Source organism: Talpa occidentalis, unplaced genomic scaffold (genome assembly GCF_014898055.3).
Source record: "Talpa occidentalis isolate TD23 unplaced genomic scaffold, MPIMG_talOcc4v2.1, whole genome shotgun sequence".
In the NCBI taxonomy this organism is placed as follows: Eukaryota; Metazoa; Chordata; class Mammalia; order Eulipotyphla; family Talpidae; genus Talpa; species Talpa occidentalis.
The window spans coordinates 30,291,603-30,313,156 of record NW_026555331.1 but is presented as its reverse complement, the minus strand read 5'-3'; positions in this window follow the sequence as shown (position 1 = coordinate 30,313,156).

The following is a 21,554-nucleotide window of genomic DNA, read 5'->3' as shown; positions in this document are numbered from 1 at the left end:
TTTTTGGGAGAGCCTCAGCCAAGGCTGTCCAACATAAATGAACCAGCTTGTTCTATATGGTTGTGAGGGATCCCAACTAGCTTAAGCACACAGAGGGAATGTGTTGCTACCCATTACTGAGAAGAACAGGAGGGGCCAGGCTGCAGCACTGAGCCAGGGGCTTGGATAAAACCACCGGAGCTGTCCAGCAATTTTTTAAACATTTGTTTTTATTTATTTATGCATATGAGAGCTGGGGTGTAGGTCAGAGGTTCAGTGGGTAGGGAGGGGGGCAGTGAGAGGATTCACCAGAGGCAGAGTTGGGGAGCAGAACAGGCAGATCCACTGAAATACACTGCTGAGAGGAGCAGCGGGCGAGACAGGAGAGGTCTGCTGTGCCATGTGGGTCAGCTCCCTGGCCAGGGATCGAACTCACGCTGCAGGAGCTACCAAAAGCTTGATAGCACTGAGACTTTAACCCCTGTGCCACCAGGGAGGCCCCTGTCCAGCTCCTGATTTAACTCTGTCTCTTAGCCCCATTCTCTCCTGTAGCTCATGGGCAAAGGGAGGCGTGGAGGCCAGCAGTTCCACAATTATGTCATCACAGCTCAGTTCCTCCTGAGGAAAGAAGGTTGTTCCCCCAATGGCTATAAGATCAAAGGGGAAAATTTTCTTGGTACAGCTTGGATCATGTACCCAACCTTTGGGCAGAGAGATGGGGTCTGCCAACAACTCAGGGCAGAGATGAGGCACTAACTCCAATGAAGAGAGGGGATGCCTTTGCCAAACACAGGGGACAAGGACTCACAAAACACAGGTGTTTGCCCCATGTGCACAAAAACATTTAGCAGTCAGTAGATCTGTCTCTTGATTTCAGATTTAGCTTTTATAGCTTAGATGCTAAGGGGAAGAATCCTGAGTCATAGCTGATACGTGTTTTCCACAGCTAACCAAGCAATTCTCCCATTCTCATGGACACTGACTGGGTGGCCTACAATTTAACTCAACTCTGACTGTTTACCTGGAGATAGCACCAGATCCCACAGGGGAAGGGCTCCGTCCCACAAGGCTGGCTCCACCCCAGGTACCAATCCCAAATCCAGGTTGTCACCTGTGCTCTTGACCAACTGGCTATAAATCCAAGGTCTCCCCAGTGACCTCCTACAGTTCCAATAATGTGGCAGAGCAGCTCACACAACTCAGAGAAATACTCACACTTACCAGTTTATTATAAAGGATATTCTAAAGGCTACACAGGAGCAGCGAGATAAGAGGCACACGGGGCCAAGTTCTGGAAGTGATGGAGTGCAGGAGCTTCTGTTTCCATGGACCCGGGGTGCACCACCTCCCGGCATGCGGACACTTTCCCCATCCCAGAAGTTCATTAAGATCTTGGTGTTCAGAAATTTTTATAGAGCTAATCTGCTGCCACCACTCAACTCTTTTCCTTCTCAGAGATTGGTAGGTGGGCCTGAAAGTTTCAACTTTCTGATCTCTTGATCTTTGTGGTGACCAGAACCAGCTACCGTGGGGCAATGTAGGACCCTATACTACATCATCTCTTGGTATAAAACCAGCTGTACTCAAAGAATAGGAACTCCTTATGAATGATACAAGATGTCCCTGTCACTTAGGATATCCCAAGGGTTTGAAGATCTTAGTGACAGGAACTGGGAACATAAGCCAAATATCTTTCTTATTCTACTGTACATGATGAGGCAACAAAAGCCAACAAGAGCAGAAGAGAAGGCTTACAGCAGGCCTCCTGCATACATTTCTGGGGCTAAGGCCTTCCCTGCCAGAGCCTCAGTGCCCTTGCCTGCAGCTCTGTCCTCACCCAGGTACTGACCTGATGCCAAAGCCCACCTGCACAAAGAATGGCCCAAAGGTCAGCCACCCCCTGGGACCTGCTGTTGGAACACAGAATAGGAGTTCCTGCCTGAGGCACACCTACCCCCTCAGACCCAGACTGACATTTTCCTGGAGTGGCATCTTGAGCCAGTGTACCTTGCTGTACAGATTTGGAACTTCTGATCTCTTGTCGGCTCTGAGGCTTCTTAGCCTCTCAGCTCTTAGCCTGTGGTATACATAACACTGTTATGTGCCAAGCGTTCTTCTGAACACTTTAATTTACTAATTTATTTTACATTCATGCTACTCAATGCAGTATGTGTAATTACTGCTATCCCTACTTTATAGACAGGGAAACTGAGGCACCAAGAGGTTAAGGAACTTTGTTTGAGGTCATGTGGTATCTAAATGACCCAGTTGAGACCTTAGGCATTAAAGTGAATGGTCAGCATCTCCATGCTAATGATTCTCCAAGTTAGATCTTCAGGCTAGCTCTTCCAGCTCCTAAACTCTTAGCTTCTAGACCTTTCTACTTGAATAATCATTTGCATCTCAAATGTAGCAAAACTGAGTTATTGTTTCCCTCCCACATCGAATTCCTGCTCCCCTAGGCATCTTCTGATCTTAGTGCCTGATCCCACCAGCTACACAGTTGCTCAGACTAAGAACATAGAACTTGAGTTGTATTCCTCTTTTTGATTACCCCATAACCAGTCTTTGACTACATCCTATTGTATGTAAATCATGAATGCTGACCATTTTCACTGCCTCCAGCTATAGTGTTGGCCCAGGGCCTCTGGTCTGTATCACTACATAGCCTTCTAATGGTCTTGCTGTTCCACCCTTGTCCAATCTCTGTTAATTAGATCATCCCCAAATCGCTGCTTAAAAACATTTGGTGGCGGGCCTCCCCTGGTGGCGCAGCAGTTGAGCGCTGGGCTGCAAAGCTGCCCACAGCCTCTGCAGTGCCGGGTGGATCCCCGGCCACCAGCGAGGGTCCCACATGGCGCACAGACCTCTCCTGCTGTGCCCACTGCTCCCCTCAGCAGTGTATTTCGTCACTCTGCCTCCTCTGTTCCCCGCTCTGGCTCTGGTGAATTCTCTCACCCTCCTGCGCTTCTGACTGTACCCAGTGCTTGTATAAATAAATAAATAAATCTTAAAAAAAAAAAAAAAAATTTGGTGGATTCCCACTGCTCCAAGATAAAATCCTAACTCCTTTTGATGGCTTGCGAGGTCCTATTTAACTTGGTCTCTTCTTTCTCCTCCAAACCCTCCCAGCTGCTCCATCCTGCTAATTCTGTGACAGCAGGCTGCTCATCTATTTTGCTCACTGCTGAATTCCTTAAGCCTAGAACAGTGCCTGACATATCACAGATCAATAGATACATTTACTTGTGGATGAGTCTCTATGCCAAACCCACCAAGGTTTTTTCCCTGTCCAAGGCAATGCACTTCATGTTCCTTCTGCTTCTGACACTTTCCCCCACTCTGCAAGACCACCGTTCCCCATCTTCCAGGTCTTGACTCAGATTCAGCTACTCAGATTCACCTTTGTGGACCCTGGAGCAGAAGTAGTAGTCTCCTCCATGGGGCCCTATCATGTTAACTCTTTTTTTCTTTCTTTCTTCTTCTTCTTTTTTTTTTTTTGTTATTCTGTTTTTCATAGCACATGTCAACACCTGAAATTGCGTTCTTTGTTTACTTAGGTTTTATTGCCTGTCTTTTCCATGAGAATGTGATTCAGTGGCAGGAACCTGATCTGTCTTCGCATTGCTATTTCCCAGCAGCTAGAACAGTGCTTGGCACACAGTAGGTGCTCCATAGGTAATTGTGAGCTGACTGATGAACACTTAAGGCTGTTATGAGGATCAAACATATACTTAAAGAACCACTTTGGACAGCTGGCAGTTTCTCGGAAAGCTAAGCACATACTTACAAGGACCAGCAGTTCTACTGCTAGGTACACGCACAAGAGAAACATGTATATCCATCTTGAAAATGCCTTGTGCAAAATCTTCATAACAGCCTTATTCACAAGAGTCAAACACTGGAAATAACTCAGATGTCCATCAACAAGGGAACTGACAAACAAATTGTCTATTCATTCTGTGAACGTTAATATATACAGAAACCCTATTTAAATAAGGTCAGGAGGTTGGAAGGAGAGTGCCCACACCTGCACAAATTAGCAAACTACAGGCCCCTACATGCCTTGCAGCTCCCAGGGAGGTGTTGCTGTTTCCCACTCTGGTGGAAATGAGGGAGGGGTATCTTCCAGGTACTGTAAAGAAGGGCGTTCGTTAGCCGTGGATTTTGGAAAATGCACATAGGGCTCACGTGAATGCAATCTCCACTCTCCCTTCTCTTCTGTTCTTTCCAAGTAAACCCTGTTTGTTTTTGGAAAACTGATTGCTTTTGTTTGAGGTGAACAGTACAAATGTAGGGCTTAACTACGGGTGGATCTTAGCACAACAGGCATGAATTTTACAAAGTGTTGACAAAAAGACATACCGTGATTCTATTTATATGAAATTCAAGAATGGAGACACTAATCCTGGCTGCCCACCCCCCCCCCCACAACCTCTCTCCAGGGTTATGCACAGGCCGGGGAGGGGGTGGTGGTAGCATACTCAGCTTTTTAAATACAGAACTGAGACAAACTCGGAGGAAGGGGGAAAGTATTTGCATTAACAGATGGTGGACAGTCAGTGCGGAGACAGTGGGTGGAAAGAATGCCCATAGCCTAGGTAATTTTGGAAAGTTATGTGCAAGGCTGAGGCTGCCCTGGCCAACAAAGGTTTCTGGAACAGCTGGGAAAATACAGAACTTTCAAAGAACACCAAAGAGGATGCTGTGGCTTCACGCAGGAATCAGATCTCAAAATGTAAAGCACAGGATGAGTGTGACCCCGCCAGTGACCGTTGCTGCGGCAGGTGGCTTCCTGCCCAGCCCGGGGTGGAAGGGGTTGGGGGAGGGGGATGAATGTGGTGGGGGGGCGTGGTAGATCTTTTTCCTGTGCTGTTGGCCCTGCTCTTCAGGGTTGCTTGTGTCAAGGAGTTCCTCTAGTCATAGGACAAAGTCCCTTGGGGCGGCCCTTTTCACTTCATCTGAAACTATGCATGTGTGAGCAAACAGGAAGAGGCCTGAAAAGTATGTATTTCATAACCCCAAGATCGAGATGTCCTTTCATTAAAGTCCCTAGAAAAGGCAGGCCCAGTGGCAAAGGTCCTCTGCCCTCCCCTCTCTCTGTAGCCACGCTTCTTCCATCACCCCCCAGCCCCGCCCCGTCATTCATCTGACATGTTGCAGCAATGACTAGCTAGTTGGGAAACAGATCAAAATTAACTGCTCATCAGTAACCAGAAGCTTATGAAATCTAAAGCAAGCTGAATTCAAAAACGTGCAATGACAGGGGCACAGAAATAGACCGCAGAGGAGATCCTGGGGTGGGGGTGCAGTTATCACAAGAAGAGCCTTTGGTTATGCTGTTACCTGTGTTAATTAGACACAGGCATTTACTGTGGTTTGTCTCCTCAGAGACACTTCACTGAAACTGATTTAAAAACTCTAATTTCTGGAAGGTTTGGAATATGTTTTATTGTTCTCAATAATGTCCAATTAAAAAAATAGAGAATTTGGTGAGTACTATTCAGAACAAGTAGATAAGCACATTTGAGGATTCTTTGTGAAATTTCAATCATCTTTCAGTTAAAAAAAAACATGCATTCCTACAAGATCTCCAACCTGACAATAAGCAAGTCAGGGGGATGCGGGGTCAAAAATTGAAAGAAACGGAAACTTGGATTTCAGTCTGAATTGAAATACTAAGTGTAGTCAGTTCCTAAGGGTGACAGCATTGTCAGAAGATTATCCTGGGGTGAAATCAGAGAAATCTGGAAGGTGACATATACGATTAGGTATCTGTGGGCGTGACAAGGAGCAGCCAGGAAGCAGTTCCAGAGATTTACGAACCTGCAATTCTGTCCAGGAAGCTGAGGGAGACCAAGTTGAAAGTAATTAAAAGACTTGAAGACAAGATGTCAAACCCACATCTTATTGGTTACAGGAAAATGGCTGAAACAAATCAGGGTTTATTATCCAACTTTATCAACCAAGATGAAACATACCTAGTTTTATCTAATTAGAAGATGTATATGGATTTCTCCAGTTTAGCCTTCTTAAGTCTTTGAAGGAACTGCTGTCTCCATTCTAAGAGTTTCTGGTGTGTCATCAATCGTGTTCATGGTCACAGGTGGGTTAGTACCCTGGCTCTCAGCAATGGGATCTGAATGAAAAAGATGAACGAGGACCCAAATGCATTGGTATGTGGCTTCTGGGAGAAAGAAGCTGTGATATTTTTCTACTGAGATTGTTATGGAGGAGAGATACCCCATTTTGTGATCAGAAGAGCTTTCTGTAGAATGAAACTGAGCAGAAAGCAACAAAGGTGGGAGATCAGAGATGAAAATCTACAGCAGTGATTCTCAGTTTCCAGTTAATCTGGGCAGGTGGGGAGACTTAACTGATGTCAGCCCCAGAATTTAAAAAAAAAAAAACTGTATTATTTTTATTGAGGAAATGTTGGTTTCCAGCTAAATTTGTGCCTAATTTAGAGGTATAGGTTTACACTTCTTCAGATGCGTTTACCACGCATGCCTACCACCAAAGCACCTATAATCCTCCACCAAGTCTATTCAACCCCCTCCCTTTTTGCTCCCCTGGCCCAACCTTCCCCTATGGTAGCCTCACTTCTGCAATCGGATTTCTAGGGTTTGTTTTGATTTAGTTTTATTTGTTCCTGTTTGTTTCTTTGTAGTCCACATACGAGGAAATTCATACAGTATTTGTCTTTCTCCTTCCAACATATTTTGCTTAGCAAAATGCCTCCAGTTCCATCCATGTTGTTGCAAATGTCAAGAGTTCATTTCTTTTTCATAGCTGAGTAGTATTCCATTGTGTGTACATATACCACATCTTTATACACTCCTCTGTTATTGGGCACTTAGGTTGTTTCCATACCTTGGCTATTGTAATAGTGCTGCAGTGACCACAGGAGTGCACTTCAAATTATCCATCTAGGTATCTTTTTTTTTTAAATAATTTTTTAAAATTTTATATATTTTTTACATTATTTTTCATTTTTGCACAATGTACATCTAGGTATCTTTTAACAGATACCTAGAAGTGGGGTTACTGGATCATGTGGTAGCTTTGTTTTTAATATTTTGAGAAACCTCCATACTGTCAGCTCCAGAAATTTTTATTTGATCCTTCTGGGGTACAGCTTGGACTTTTTTTTTCCTTCTAAATATATTTTTTAAAGATTTATTTATTTAGGCATACAAGAGCTGGAGTACAGGCCAGAGGTATAGGGGTTGAGAGGATCCACCAGAGACAGAGTGGGGAACTGAACAGGCAGATTGACTGAAATACACTGCCGAGGGGAGGAGCAGGCGAATCAGGAGAGGTCTGCCACGGTGCTGCAGTGGCTGCGGACAGCTGCATAGGTTTTGTCTTAACTCCTTGCACCACCAGGGAGGCCCCAGCTTGGAATTTTAAAAGCATTCTGGATGATTTGTATGGGCAGGGAAGGATATAAACTCCTTTTCTGGAAGCATCACATCCTCATTTCCAGCAGTCTTTCCTGATTCTGTAACCCATTTCAGTGCCATCAGTTGCCAATAGCATTCCTTTTTTTTTTTTCTTTTCTTTTCTTCTTTTTGCTTAATTTAGTTTGAATTGAGTTTCTGTCATTTGCGGTCAAAAGAAATGTAACCAAAAAAACTAAAAAGACTCTGTAATCACAGCTAACATTTATTCAACATGAGGGATGTGCTAGGCACTCTTTAAAGTACTTTGCTTCTATGAACTCATTTCATTTAATCCTTACAACAGCCCCAGAGTTAGAAAACTATTACTGTCCCCATTTTACAGATGAGGAAATGAGACATCAAAAGACGAAATGACTTGCCGAAATATGCATAGCTTGTAAAGGCAGAGCTGGGATGTGACCCCAGAAACTTCCTTAACCATCTCACCTCACCATCTCTCAAGGTAGAACCAAGAAAGGAGGCCAAGTCTCCGCATGTGGCCCAGAAGCAGAGAGGTCTGCAAACAACCAGAATATGAAGTTTTCATATCAGGAAGAACCTTTGGGCTGTAATAACACAAAGCCTCGACTCAGGCTCGTACAATTATTTAACATATCGAGAGGAAAGGGGGTGGGGCCCCAGGGTTGAGCAATTTCAAGGCAATGGGTTATCCTGTTCCTTTCCACCATTCTATTCTAGCCTCTTCCTCAGACTAGCAGCTCCCCTCCAGCCAGAGGAAAGTGGCCTCCCTGGACACGCCATCCACAAAGAGTAAGTACATGCAGAGGAAGCTGCTGTTTGTACACTGCTGTCTTTTTTATTTCAATTGGGTAGAAACACTAGGGGCCAAAGGCCTCTGGGAGAATTTCCCTCAGGTTTTATCCTTGGAAAAGGGCATGGAGCATCACAATTCCCTTCAATTTGTAGTTCTCAATGGGGACATTAGAGAAACGTGGAGGGGGCATTTTCCATGGTCACAATGCCTCGAGGAGGGCCATGACATTTAGTAGGGAGAGTCAGAAAGGCCAAAGATGGTGGATGTGGGATTGGGAGTGTCCCTGAGGTGAGGGCTCTGCTGAACAGGCACAAGCCTCTTACAGTGTTTCTTCTCCTCTGAGTCCCACAATACACTCTGCTTCAGCTTCCCCACCACCCCAGCCCACCATCACAGTGAGGGAGAGAGAACCAAGCATATATAGAAGCTCCTTCTCAGGGACTCCCTTGCCCTACCACAAGAGAAGAATGTAGGCTATACCAGTTATATTCTCTGCAGAGAAAGGAAGGCTGAGGTGCCTGTGTCTGCTCTGGGTATGCTTCCCAGCTTAGGTTTCTTCCTAATTATTCTTCTTTCTCCTCTTTAGCGTGGACAGGAACAGCCACCTCAGGTGGAGCTAGAGTGAAGTGGAGAAAAAGCAGGCCCAACAGGCTTCTCTTGCTGAACTTAAAACAATAAGCACCAAAATATAAATTCCAAATAAAATATTAAAAGCTTAGAAGGTTTTCACCAGAACCAAGGCATAGACAGATGTGGCCACCAGCTTTCCTTCCTTTATGACCGAAGGGTGTGGCGGTTTCCTCTCCATTCCTGAAGGGTGCAGGGTTCAGTATCACTGCACAGAGAACTCTGGAAAACCAGGGCTTTTAAATTCAGAGATGGTTAGTGGTCTCCACAGACCCAAGGATCCGGGACCCCAACTGCAGAAGAGGCCTGGTAGGTGCAGGGCTGGCAGTGCCAGGAGCAGAGAGACGAGTGTGGGCCTGCCCAAGGGGCTGTGGCTAAGGGCGCTTATAAACAGCAGGGCAGTGCCTTCCCTTAGCCTGACCAGCAACTGAGGCCTCAGGACACTTGTTCATGACCATTCCTTTGACAAATACTTATTATTATTTTTTAAAAGATCTATTTTTATTTATTTGTGCAAAGAAGAACTGGGGTGTAGGCCACAGGTTTGACGGGGGGTGAGAACTCACTAGAGACAGAGTGGGGAACAGAACAGGCAGATCTACTGAAATACACTGCTGAGGGGAGCAGCAGGCGAGACAGAGACAGTATAGGTCTGCTGTGTCATGTGGGCTGCTTCCTTGCCAGGGATCGAACTCATGCTGCAGTGGCTGCCAATAGCTTGATTGTTTGAGACTTAACCCCTTGTGCCACCAGGGAGGCCCCTGACAAATATTTATTATTGACTGTTTCTTTTTTGTCAAGCATTTTTCCATGTGCTCAAGATAAGCCTGTCTGTAATCAAAATTGACTGAAATGGACTTCAGTAGATAATTCTCACAGCAGTGATATGTTTTTCCTAATGCCCTTTAATATGCAAATGGGCCTGCATTACTTTTTAAATTAGGAAAAGGTTATTTAAGTAAGTTATTTATTGTTTTTGAATAAATGTCCATGAAAGAAATAAAAATGGGAAAAAGGAATACCTGATAATTACACATCTGTAAGCACAATGGGCTTGAGACTTGAGGAGGCTTTAGGAGGTGTGTTCAGAAAATCACACAGAGAGTTTAAAATGAGTTAATTCTGAATTGTCAAAAAACCTTGCAGCCTGTTAATCTGACATCTTTCATTCATTCACTTAATTACTCATTCAAGAAACATTTTTGTGCTGGATTCCAGGAACACAGAGATGAGCAGATCCCATCCCCAACTCTAGGATCCCACATTCCTGTTTAGCGGCAGATACATCAATAGTAACAAACAGTGGCATATTAAAGGTGACAGACGAATTGGGAAAGGCATGTGGCAGTGTCACAGGAAGGCAGGACTATGTCTACTTGATCACCATTTTATCTTGGACGGCAGCACAGAGCCTGTTACACACTTGGTGCACAAAGTGTTATTTGAACAAATGATGTTTAGGCAGAGCTTCACCATCATCTGGTAAACTGAGCCTTGAGAGATGTGTTTAGCTATTGCTTCTGTTCCACTTGCTCTTGTTTCTTCCTTGATAATGTCAATAAATTTAGGTGCTCTCTCACCTTTTACTCTCCTCATTGTTATCCATTTCCCCACATATCCTTGCATTTTTGTTTTCTCCACAATAGTTCTTTGTTTAATTCTGCCTTCATTTCATTTAAGCCTGTTCTTTACTTATAATTTTCTGTTCCTGTTTAAAAATGGTCATATCTTTTTGTGTCCTTACAAAGGTGCAATTTTTTTTTTTTTTAATTCTGTTCGGGTTTCTGAAGCATATTGTTTTCAGAAATCTATTCTTCTTATAGACTTTAAGATGATAGTTATTTCCTTAAATCTGAAGTATTCTAGAACTCATCTTGCAATAAAGGGAAATCAGTTCAGATATATAGATTGGCAAAAAATACAATGTGTCTGTCTCTTGACTCTTCTTACTGTCTGTTTGAATGACGGTAGAATCCATTATCAGATATTCAACTGGAATACTGTATAATGTATGGCTTAGTGCAATTGCCAGTGTCTAGAAAGTATTTATTCCTTTAGTGTAGCTTTGTAGGATTGAGTCCAAATCTTCTCCTACATCTAGTATCTGGCTTCTTGACATTCTGAATAGAGGAAATGTGTACATGTGCGCACATGCACATGTACACACACAGTCCCCAAATATGGTGTTACCTGACCTCCTCCTATATCTGTCATAACCAAGAGAATCATACTTCTTTAAATTTTGTTCTGGTTTCTGAAGCATATTATTTCCAGAAATCTGTTCTTTTCTTAGTGCTGCCCATCTAGTGTCACATGGACTCTATCAATGTACATGTATATAACTTTCTGCACTATTTTTTTTGGAAATTAATTTATTGAAATGGGACTTGTAGTTTCTAAACAAACACAGAAAGAGAAGTGTTGGTGAGGTCAGGAAGAGGCAAAAGAGGCTCTCTCTTGAAACACAGAGCCCAAATAACCGAAGCCAACCCCTTGGCTTAAAAGCCAGAGGACAAAATTCTAGCAAGAAAATTAATGTCTAACTTCCTTCTTTGGCCTCATAGACCTGCTCCACATCAAAGAACCTGGTGATCAACTGCAATTAGTAGTAAGGAGCAGGAAACTTGGTGGTGACACGAAGTTGGTAGGCACCTGAGAAAATGAAAGCATTGTGTACCCACACAGGAAAACTAGGAGAGGCAGCCCTGGGAGGCAATGGATACTGTGACTTTGGACTTTTGGAAAGGAAGAGCAACTGCCTGTCTACTTTTGCCTTCATATTATGTTTATGCACTGCATGAACACCATTCTTAGGTTCTAACACATGAGCTGTTGGAAGGCTCTACAAAAGAAAGTTCGAATAAACCACTTGAAGAAGATACCAAGGCAGAATAAATGTGATTCTGCTAACTCATTAATTTCACATGCTTTGGGGTCAAATGCAACTAGCTGGTGTTTTTCATCATCAAAATGTCTCCCACCCTAAATCAAGCAATTTACTTTCTTTGTATTCCCAAAGGGTTCCTAAAAATTATTTGTAATTTTTCCATATGGAGCCAGCTGAGGCAAAATTGTAGGAGACTTTTTCCGAAACCACAAAGAATATCAACTGTCAGTATTCCAGAAATCTGTTCTTTCTGTCTTAAGTATTAAAAGACTGTCACTAATTTAAGGGGAGAGGGTAAGATTTGCAAAGATATATTTAGATTTCATATTTATCCAAATATTTTTAATCTATTATAGATTTATTTTTATTTATTTATGCATGCAAGAACTGGGGTGTAGGCCAGAGGTATGAGGGGTGAGACTTTAACCCCTGAGAGGCCCAAAAATCTGGTTTTATTCTCCAGTATTTGGCTTCCTAGTAAAAATTCCATTTTGATTTGTGAATCTTTTAGATCTAGGGGTATAACAAAAGAGAATTCACAGAAAATTCTGATGAATTTCCATCATGAGAGTCAACTCTTGACTTTCAGGGAGAAAGTAGAAAGAAAAGAAATGGCATGGTTAATTAAAATCTACAGATAGCACGCTCAGTTTAACCAGCAATTTTAAATCCTTCCCCACTGAATTTTTTTCCCAGGAGAAAGAGCAAGGCTCAGCCTGTCTTTTGGGGTGGGATCTAACAAAATGTGAGTTCATCAAAGGGCAAGCAGGGGGCCGCAAAAAGGATAAAGAAAAGATAGGGAGCCTAGGCCTTTCTGAAATTGAAAATTAGCTACTCTTGCTCACTCTGTAGGTTTCACTTAGAACAATCACAACATCAGCACCATTGGTTTAAATAGGAGGCTGCCAGGCAGGTGGTTTAGAAAGGCCAATTCACTCTTGGCTTGCCATGATAAAACTGTTCATAGATAGAGAACTCCTTATGCCTTATGCCACCCCCAGGTCCCTTGTATCAAAAGAGTTTGCGGTGACTCAGGCAGAGGCTGACATCCCAGAGCAGAGGCCCTTCTTGTTTGTCTCATGCTTTAAACTCTGAAGTTTGAGCTTCTCATAGGATACAGACCCAAACCAACCTGCAACTGCCACCATTTTGACTTTCTTTGACCCAGCTCTTCCCCAGGGGCTTTACATGACCTTCGGTCTCCCTCCCACGGCTTCAAGTGATCTAACTGGAATCAGATCTTATGTCTCACTACCCTCCAAACCACACACAGCAGCCTCTACCCAGGTTTACCCACTGATGCTGAGACCTATCTGTACCACCCACTATGTTGTTGTCATTCCTTAAACCCCCAATTCCCAACCCCCTTCTCTTGAAGAAAAAGTAGCTATTTTTTAAGGCCCAGCCTTCCATGAAAACCTCATTGTCTTCCATGCTCAAAGTCATCAGACTCTCCTATGTCAGCACTTATGGGGCCGTCCCTTGTGATGCCACATTACCACATCACGCCTGCTATTCCATACAAGAACTTATAAATTCTCAAAAATGTGGGTCATGACCCATTAGTGAATTTTGAAATCACTTTAGTGGGTCGTGACCTGAATTTTTAAAATGAAATGGAACAGAATAGAACATTTTAGAGTGTATTGCACATAAATACATTTCTTACTTTGGTTTATGGTCAAATAGCTTAGAAGTCACTGCCTCGTGTAGTAATGATGCTTTCAGTTTCCACGGGACAGAAAGTTTTGACCCACTCAGCCTAAACAAGACAGGAATTATATTGTGTCATGGAGGCAGAGGCAGCTCTAGGTTTATCAGTAACTTAGCAACCAAGATCAAAGCCACTCATTTCTGCTGTCTCTGTCATCCTCCTAGCTACCTCTCAGGTTTGCAAAATGGCTGCAGGAGTTCCTTATATCTCAACAACATCCTGAGGCAGGAAAAAGAAGAGCAGTATATTCATTGGATTTCCTTTTCTCAGAAAAGCCATCTTTCACATCACTCTTCCCTTACCCTCAGCAGATCTTCCATTTCTCTTTGAAATTATGGAAATAAAATGAATGATATACCTAGTCAAGAATGGCATAGAAGACCAAAATAGTTCAGATGATGAAAACAGCACCTTTCCTGAGTCCTTGTCTGGTCAGGAAGAAGAAGGAGTTTGATGGATTTGGGGCAGACAAAAGAAGGTTTCTGTCTGCCACATGCAAGGTGTGCAGGGTGGAACCACGGTCCCTTTCTCTTCATATTCTTTGCAATGCCTGCCTTGTAGCAAGTCTAGACAGTCACCTCAATCTCCAGTGATAAATTAAATCAATCACTTTGCCTCAAAGTATAAATATTCATGGGCTACGGAGATCAAATATCCAATCTGAGACACGAGGCATCCTGCAGACATGATTTGCTGATCCATAACTCAGCAGAGGGTAGGATTTTTTCTCTCTTAATTCTTCTCTTGAGTTATTAAATGTTAAGGACTTAGATTAGCAGCACTGTATATCGAAATACCATTTAAATAATAAAATACATATTTGTCACAATGCAGATGGCAACTGAAGATTCCACAGATGGAATTGTGGCTCTCGAGAGGAGATGGCAAACATGTGATGGTGGGTGTGGAGAGGCGGCTGTATCAGGGTGGAGAGACATTACGTCATCCCAGATATGGGCTTTCTCGGGAACCTGGCAGGATTACTGCTGAATCATTCAGCTGGGCAAATTATTGGCGTGTTAGTTGGACAAAGGTCTCCATAATTAAGCCCTTGTTTCACCACTCTCCTTGGCATCTTTCTGCTTATATTGCCATTTAAGGCCAGAATTGAAAATACAAATACATAAAATAGTCAAACTGCAAGAGTCAGAGGCTTAGTGTATGGAGTCAGCGCTGTTTCTCCTCTCTTGTCTGCACATACATGTAATGCACACGTGCGCACGCACGCATACACACACACACACACACACACACACACACACACACACACACACACACACACACACACACCCTAGCAGAGAAACAGCAGGTTCAGAGGGCTTTAAACTGCAGAAAAACCTTTGTCCCTGATAATTAGACACTTCCTCTTCGTTCCTGCTACAAATGTAAGATCCTCCATCTGCCCAGCTGGTGAGTTGAGCTCTGTGATGCTCGCCATTCCCTGAGAGATAGCCTTTTGCTCTGAAGTAATGGGACAAGGCTTTTCTCCTCTGCTACACCACAGGACAGTGGAGGTGCTTCTGGTTGGCTTCTGGTTGGTCTTATTAACAAGACTTGTTCTTGCCCCAGCCAGTAACTTATTACCTGGTTTTAATACAGTGTTGGATCTCAGGCCCTGGACTTGGTCCCAGTTCTGCCAGAGTTTCAGGTCTGGTTTTAGGAGCCTTGTTTTAAGAAGGCCCTTGGCAAACGAGGTGGTGCTTGCAAACAGAAAATAAGATGTTCAAAAGCTCTGGAGAAGCAACAATAGTGATAACTACCATTGTATAAGACTAAGTGATTGGAAAATCATTCAAACTGGAAAAAATAGGCAGTTCTAGGAAACTAATTAATAATAGTCTTTGATTTTACTCCCCCCAAAATCCTAATATTTGCTATGCTCCCAACAAATACCTGCATTTCTTTGTAACTATACACATGTGCTTGGCTACTAACCTATTACTGGGAGGGGATGAAGTGGGTGGTATAAAAAGACACAAAATGAAAGTATAACATGTCACATCTTATAACAGAGTTAAGTACCTAGTGACAAAGCAACAAAAAGAAGGAACTAAGCAGCTGAATGCCCTTGCAAAGCTTGGGAGACTTCTGCCAAGCAGCGCCCAGCCTTTCTCACTTAGTATAGCAACCTTAGTGAGCACATGGCATCCAAGAATGGACTCTATTTCCCAGGATCCTTTGCAGTGAGGTGTGGCCAAATGACTTAATTCTAGCCAGTGAATTGTCAGAAGTGCGGGGTGCAATTTTCAGGAAGTGTTTTAACTGGAGGAACATGTAATTTGTCCCATCTTTCTCCTCCTGCTTCCTAGGCTGGTGGCTTGACCATAAGCCATGGCATTGTATACTGAAATGGAGGAAGAGGTGCCTTGGCAGGTGCCAGTCTCACTTGCAGCCTCCATTTAAATGAGAGAGAGAAATAGATTTCTCCCTTGTTTGAGCTGTTATTGTTTTGAATATTATTATCTTTTTCTTACTCTCAACCAAACCTGATCCTACAATGATGTAGGGTATAATACATGTACCAAAACAGATATGAAAGAGAGAAGTATAATTGGAAATTCTGATTTGTTTTGTGCTCGCTGGATAGACCCTCATGCACCCCAGGGCTCATCCTTGTCCTGCATTCATTTTAGAGGTCTCTGGTCTTCTCTGCTCTTGCCCTTTGGTGCTCTGTAGGGTTTGTTACATTTGTGAGGTCGCTACCTCCTCTCCCCTGAACACACTTTGTGCGAGTCCTCTGAACCACCTAGCACAGTTAGGGCGGCGTTCCTCAGGCCCTGCCTTTTGCTGCCTGCTGACACTTCTGGATTCGTTCATATCAGCCAGACTTTGCTTTTGCAATGAGGAAAGCAGAACCAGAAAATCTGATGGAATGACAAGCTGAGATAAGATCTGAATCCAAAGAAGTAAGCAATCTATAATTGTCAGGAAAAAAAGATGTGCACTGCTAGCACAAGCTGCTGTTGCTGCTAAGGTGCACCCACTCACCAACCACCTTCTCTGTGCACGGGGGCTCGAGCTAGACCCGGCTCTGTAGGAAAGACATGAGGGGGCCAGACAGCTTCGTTGTCTGGGAGCTTTCTCCAGGTCCCCATGTTCTCTCTCCTGGAAGGCAGTGCCTGTGGGACCCCACTCACAGTCTCATGTCAGAGGCTGTTAGCACGGACTCACTTCCATGACTCAAAAGTTGGGGGGTCTAGAGAGCCCCCCACAAAGCTGTGCCTGGGAAGCCAGACCCTGCCTGTTTTTAGGATCTGGGCAAGTCCCAACTCCCCTGCCCTGTTCCCTTGAGGCATCAGTGTCCTGATTGTATCACAGCTTTGAAATTTCCTGACTCATGCCATCCTTGAATTTTAAAAAAGAGCTTATTCAAGTGTAGGCTGTCTGCTCCACCCCTTCCCTCTCAACTCAGCTATTTAACTACAGCACCCGTGTGTGTGTGTGCGCGCACGCATGCACGCATGTGTGTGCACACAGCAGAGGGGCCAGGAAGGAGGGGACTGGGGAAGGAGATAGGGGTTCCTGGAATGAGAAGAGGCCCTGAGGAAAACCTGTGCTGATCTCATTATGAAAACAATGTCTGGGTGCCCAAGGAACAGCTGGCAACCCCAAAACTGGGCAGATCAGAAAGGAGAGCTGTTGAGGCCATGTGGGTGTGCAGAGAAGTCGCCGAGCTGAGGAGGGGTACATCTCCTAGGGATCCATCTCCAATCCCCCATCACACTCTGATTTGGCTGTTCTACACCTCTAGGTAGTAAGGCTATCATGTGATTTGCTAGTAACCATGGCAACAAGCCCTGTTTCATGAAGTGTATGGAGAGAAATCCCACAGAAAGCAATCACAGCGCAGGATGCAGTGCTGTACCCAAGGGCAGTTCAACCACATTTCAACCTGTTCTCCATCACCGTGGCAATTGTTAAGGAAATAGTGGTGATTTGCTCTCTTCTGAGCTGGAGGCATTGGCTGGTTGCTGTTTTTTTTTTTTTTTTTTTTTCTCTTTTTGATACTTGCCTCCCCCATCATTTTGGAACACAGTTTCTGGAGACTAAAGACAAAAATAGCTCTCTCCAAAGAAGAGGATGCTAATGCATGCTGTGCTTTCAAAGATGGGGTTTCTTGTTGTAAACCATCCATGTCCAGTCAGTTAAACCTTGGGGCAAGTTCCTCTGCTCCCCCACTTCCCCCAACCACAGAGACAGCACTGGTGGAGCCAATGGGGTGGACACACTGCTATCCCCTGGGAGACACCGGGACAGATGCTCTGGGCAGTGGGTGACTAAGCAGCAATGAGCAGGCAGATGCTAACCCAACTTGGGGTGCTCCCCACTTGCCTGCTCACAGGTGTAGCTAGAGGAAGTGGTTAGATAGCCTTTGTTGCACAAGAAGAGCAGAATTATAATTTGGGGAAACACATTGTTAGATGATGTGGCCTCCAGCAGCCAGATGATTGTTACTAAGTATTATGGGTGCACACGGCGGCCCCTTTGACTTCAGTGTCCATGTGTCTGCACAGAGTCCAGCTAGAGCATGCTCCCACTACTGACTCAGCCAGCTCCAGCCTGTGTGACGTTGAGCAAGTCACCTAGTCTCTTAGGGTGCTAGTTTTTCCATCTTCAAAAGAGGCAGTAACATTCCTCAGTGGGGTGTGTAACCATCACATAAGAAAACATCAAAAGGAGGGTAATTCAGAATTATAAACCCCTACAAAATACCATTCTTCTTCTTTTTTAAAAAGATTGATTTATTTATGCATACAAGAATTGGGGTACAGGCCAGAGGCGTGGGGGGGGGGTGAGAGGATTCACCAAAGAGAGTGGGGAACAGAACAGGCAGATCTACTGAAATACACTGCTGAGGGAAGCAGCAGGCGAGTCAGGAGAGATCTGCTGTGCCATGTGGGTCACCTCCCTGGCCGGGGATCGAACTCGCGCTGCAGTGGCTGCGGATAGCTTCATAGGTTGAGTCTTAAACCCTTGGGTCACCAGGGAGGCCCCATTCTTCTTCTTGTAGAAGAATCCATTCTTAAAGAATTCTGAAGGTTGAAATATAAATAATAATTAATATAAATATAAATAAATTATGAATATATTAATATTAATAATATAAATATAAATAATATAATCTGAATATAAATAATCAGATCCAAAAGTTATGGTGGTACAAGCCTACAGAGGCTTTGGTGGTGACAATAAAGGTTTTTTTCGTTAACATTGAACGGGAGAATAACAAATCACATATTGCTTTTCATCCTCACCACACCCCCGTTGGTATGATCATTTCCGTTTTGCAAATGAAGCCCAAATTTACAGAGCTGATGGTGGAGTCGTGATTCGAGTCCTGGCTAGTCTGATTCCAAGTCTAGGACCTTTGCAGCTCCTGGGACCTTGTGCTGAAGCCAGTTCATTGAAACCTTTCAAGGCTTCCATGCCATTGGAGTGAAGTTGGCACGTGGTTTCCTGGGACTTCATAGAGCAGCATGGTGTGTGTGTGTGCGTGTGTGTAATCAGGGGTTGCCCTCCTTCCTTATCAGGTAGTTACCCATTTGTCCCATGCTGAGGTGACAAATGGGTCTGCCCTGGTTTCAATGCAAGAAGTGCCATCCATGAGCATGTGAAGTCTGAGAGACTGAGTTGAGAGGAGCGGAGTGGCTAATTAAAAGCTGGACTGCATGGTTCCTTCACCAGCACCATCTAATCTGTCATGTCTTCTCCTGTAGAATCACTCAGCGCTCTCACACTGCTCCCCGAAGGCCCTCCCCTGCCTTCTACATCACCAGTCACTCTGCTCTCTGTCTTCCCAGCCCTCTGTCTTCTGATGACATTCATTATGGGGGAGCCCTGGCAAAAGAGAGGTAAAGCGACCCAGGGCATTTACTCTCCTGGCTCCCTCCCTCCTGGATGGCTGTGGGGTGGCTGCTCCCCTTTTCCCTTTAGGGGACATAAGGACTCCCAGCTGTCGCTAGCCCTGGGGTACAGTATTACACTATTCCTGACAGTGTTCCCTAAATCTTGCTCATACTCTTATAAAATCCCTTTGTTAAACTCTCTTCAGTTACCCAGCTGGAAGGTACTCACTTGCCCTTCTGGGACACTGTCTGGTGTACTAAGACAACAATGTTGATGAGAGAAGGAAATTGATTCCCCGCTGGGGCCACCAACTGTGGAGTCTGCAGGTCCCGCATCTCTGCTGGGTTTGCTCCTACACTGGTTTCCTCCCACATCCCAAAGATGTGCATATTAGGTGCATTGTGTGTCTTTATTGTTTGAATCTGAATGAGTTGTGGGTGTGTGTGTGTGTGGCCCTGTGATGGAAGGGCGTCCTGTCTGGGGTGGGTTCCTGCCTTGCACCCTGAACTGCTGGGAGAGGCTCTACCTACCCCCACCTTGAAATGGAATAAGCAGGTTGGGAAGTGAATGAATAATACAAATCTTCTTTAATTTTCTAAATATTTTGGATCTTTGAGATTTTGAGAAGCTTGGTGATGTTTTTGTGACCAGAAATAAATGGTAGGAAGGTAAGTCTTGTTTAAATCAATTAACCTATGGTAAAATTGGTTTCACCATACTTGTTTCACTTAAAATCAGTTTCCAAGAACCTACTGGCAACATTCTGTGAGGGCTTACTGTACCTACCTTCTAGACCTATTATGTGAATGAAAAGAGACTGTAGGAGTGAACAAGCCAGCATTTGCTCTGGCCAGTTAGCAGGTGGAAACAGGATTAGGGCATTGCAGGCCCCCTTTCCAGCTAGACTGTGGCCAGCGACCACCTGGACTACTTGGCAGGGTCTTGTCCAGTAGCCCCGGTCTCTAATCTCCCCCAGGCTTACACTGATTGGTAACAGGAAACAATGCATCCCAAATAAACTCAAATTGGTGAATTGTATAAGGGAAAAAGGAAACAAAAACATTAAGTTCATTGAAGGTGCAAATTAAGGTTCAAATAAGCATGTAGTTATTCATTTATCCTAAAAATACTGATTAAGCACTGCCATATGCAAAAGATTAAGAATGAATAATACAGACCTACCCCCGTTTTTCTCAGAATTTAATACAGCTAAAGAAAGGATGCTAAGAAATCTTTCCTTTCTTATTAACAGTGTGGCAGAAGGAAAATGGTGGTGAGGGAAATGACTTTAAATTGAGCACTTACTATATGCCAGGAACTGCTCAAGTTATTTCCTTAACACTCTCTCATTTACTTTGCAACATGGACTAGATAGAGTTATCCCTTTTCTGCAGTGAGGAAGATGAAACCCAGAGAATTTATATGATTTTTCAAGGTCAATGGCCAGGAAAAAAAAAAAATTTATAGAGCATCTACTATAAGCCTTGTCCTGTCCCTGCTGTCACAAATTTATAGGAAGTGGGAGGGATAATACATAACAGTGGGGTTCATGTGATAATCGTCTATGTTCAAGGCATCATGGGAATGCTCAAGAGGGATCCTCAACCCCACATGAGATGTCAGAAAGACTTAAGGGAGAAGTGAGCTTTAAAACTGAGTTGGGGGCCTCCCCGGTGGCGCAGCGGTTGAGCGCTGGGTTGCGAAGCTGCGCGCGGCCTCTGCGGCGCCGGTTCGATCCCCGGTTGCTTCCCGGCCACCAGAGGAGGGTCCCACATGGCGCGCAGACCTCTCCTGCCGCCCGCTGCTTCCCTCAGCAGTGTACTTCGGTCCTTCTGCCTGCTCTGCTCCCCGCTCTGGCTCTGGTGAATTCTCTCGCCCTCCCGCGCTTCTGACTATACCCAGTGCATGTATAAACAAAACAAACAAAGAAACCAGCAAAACAAATAAATAAAAAAAAACATGCCTCTATAAAAAAAAAAAAAAAAAAAAAAAAAATAAAACTGAGTTGGTAACAGCCTGGTTGGGCATAGGGGAAGCAGAGGCCTCGTAAACAAAGAAAAACATCTGCAGGGCAGAGAATGTGGACTAGGAGACATAGGCAGGGGCCAGACCCTGGCAGAATTTTATTTTGTATCAAGAAGCATGAATTGCAAGTCCCATAGCCTACCCTCTGGGTAAAGAATTCTAACAGAAAGGAACCATGGTCAGGTTTGGGGTTTAGATGGATCACTCTGGCTATTGTGTAGAAGACAGATTTGAGGGGGATCAGAGTGAATGTGG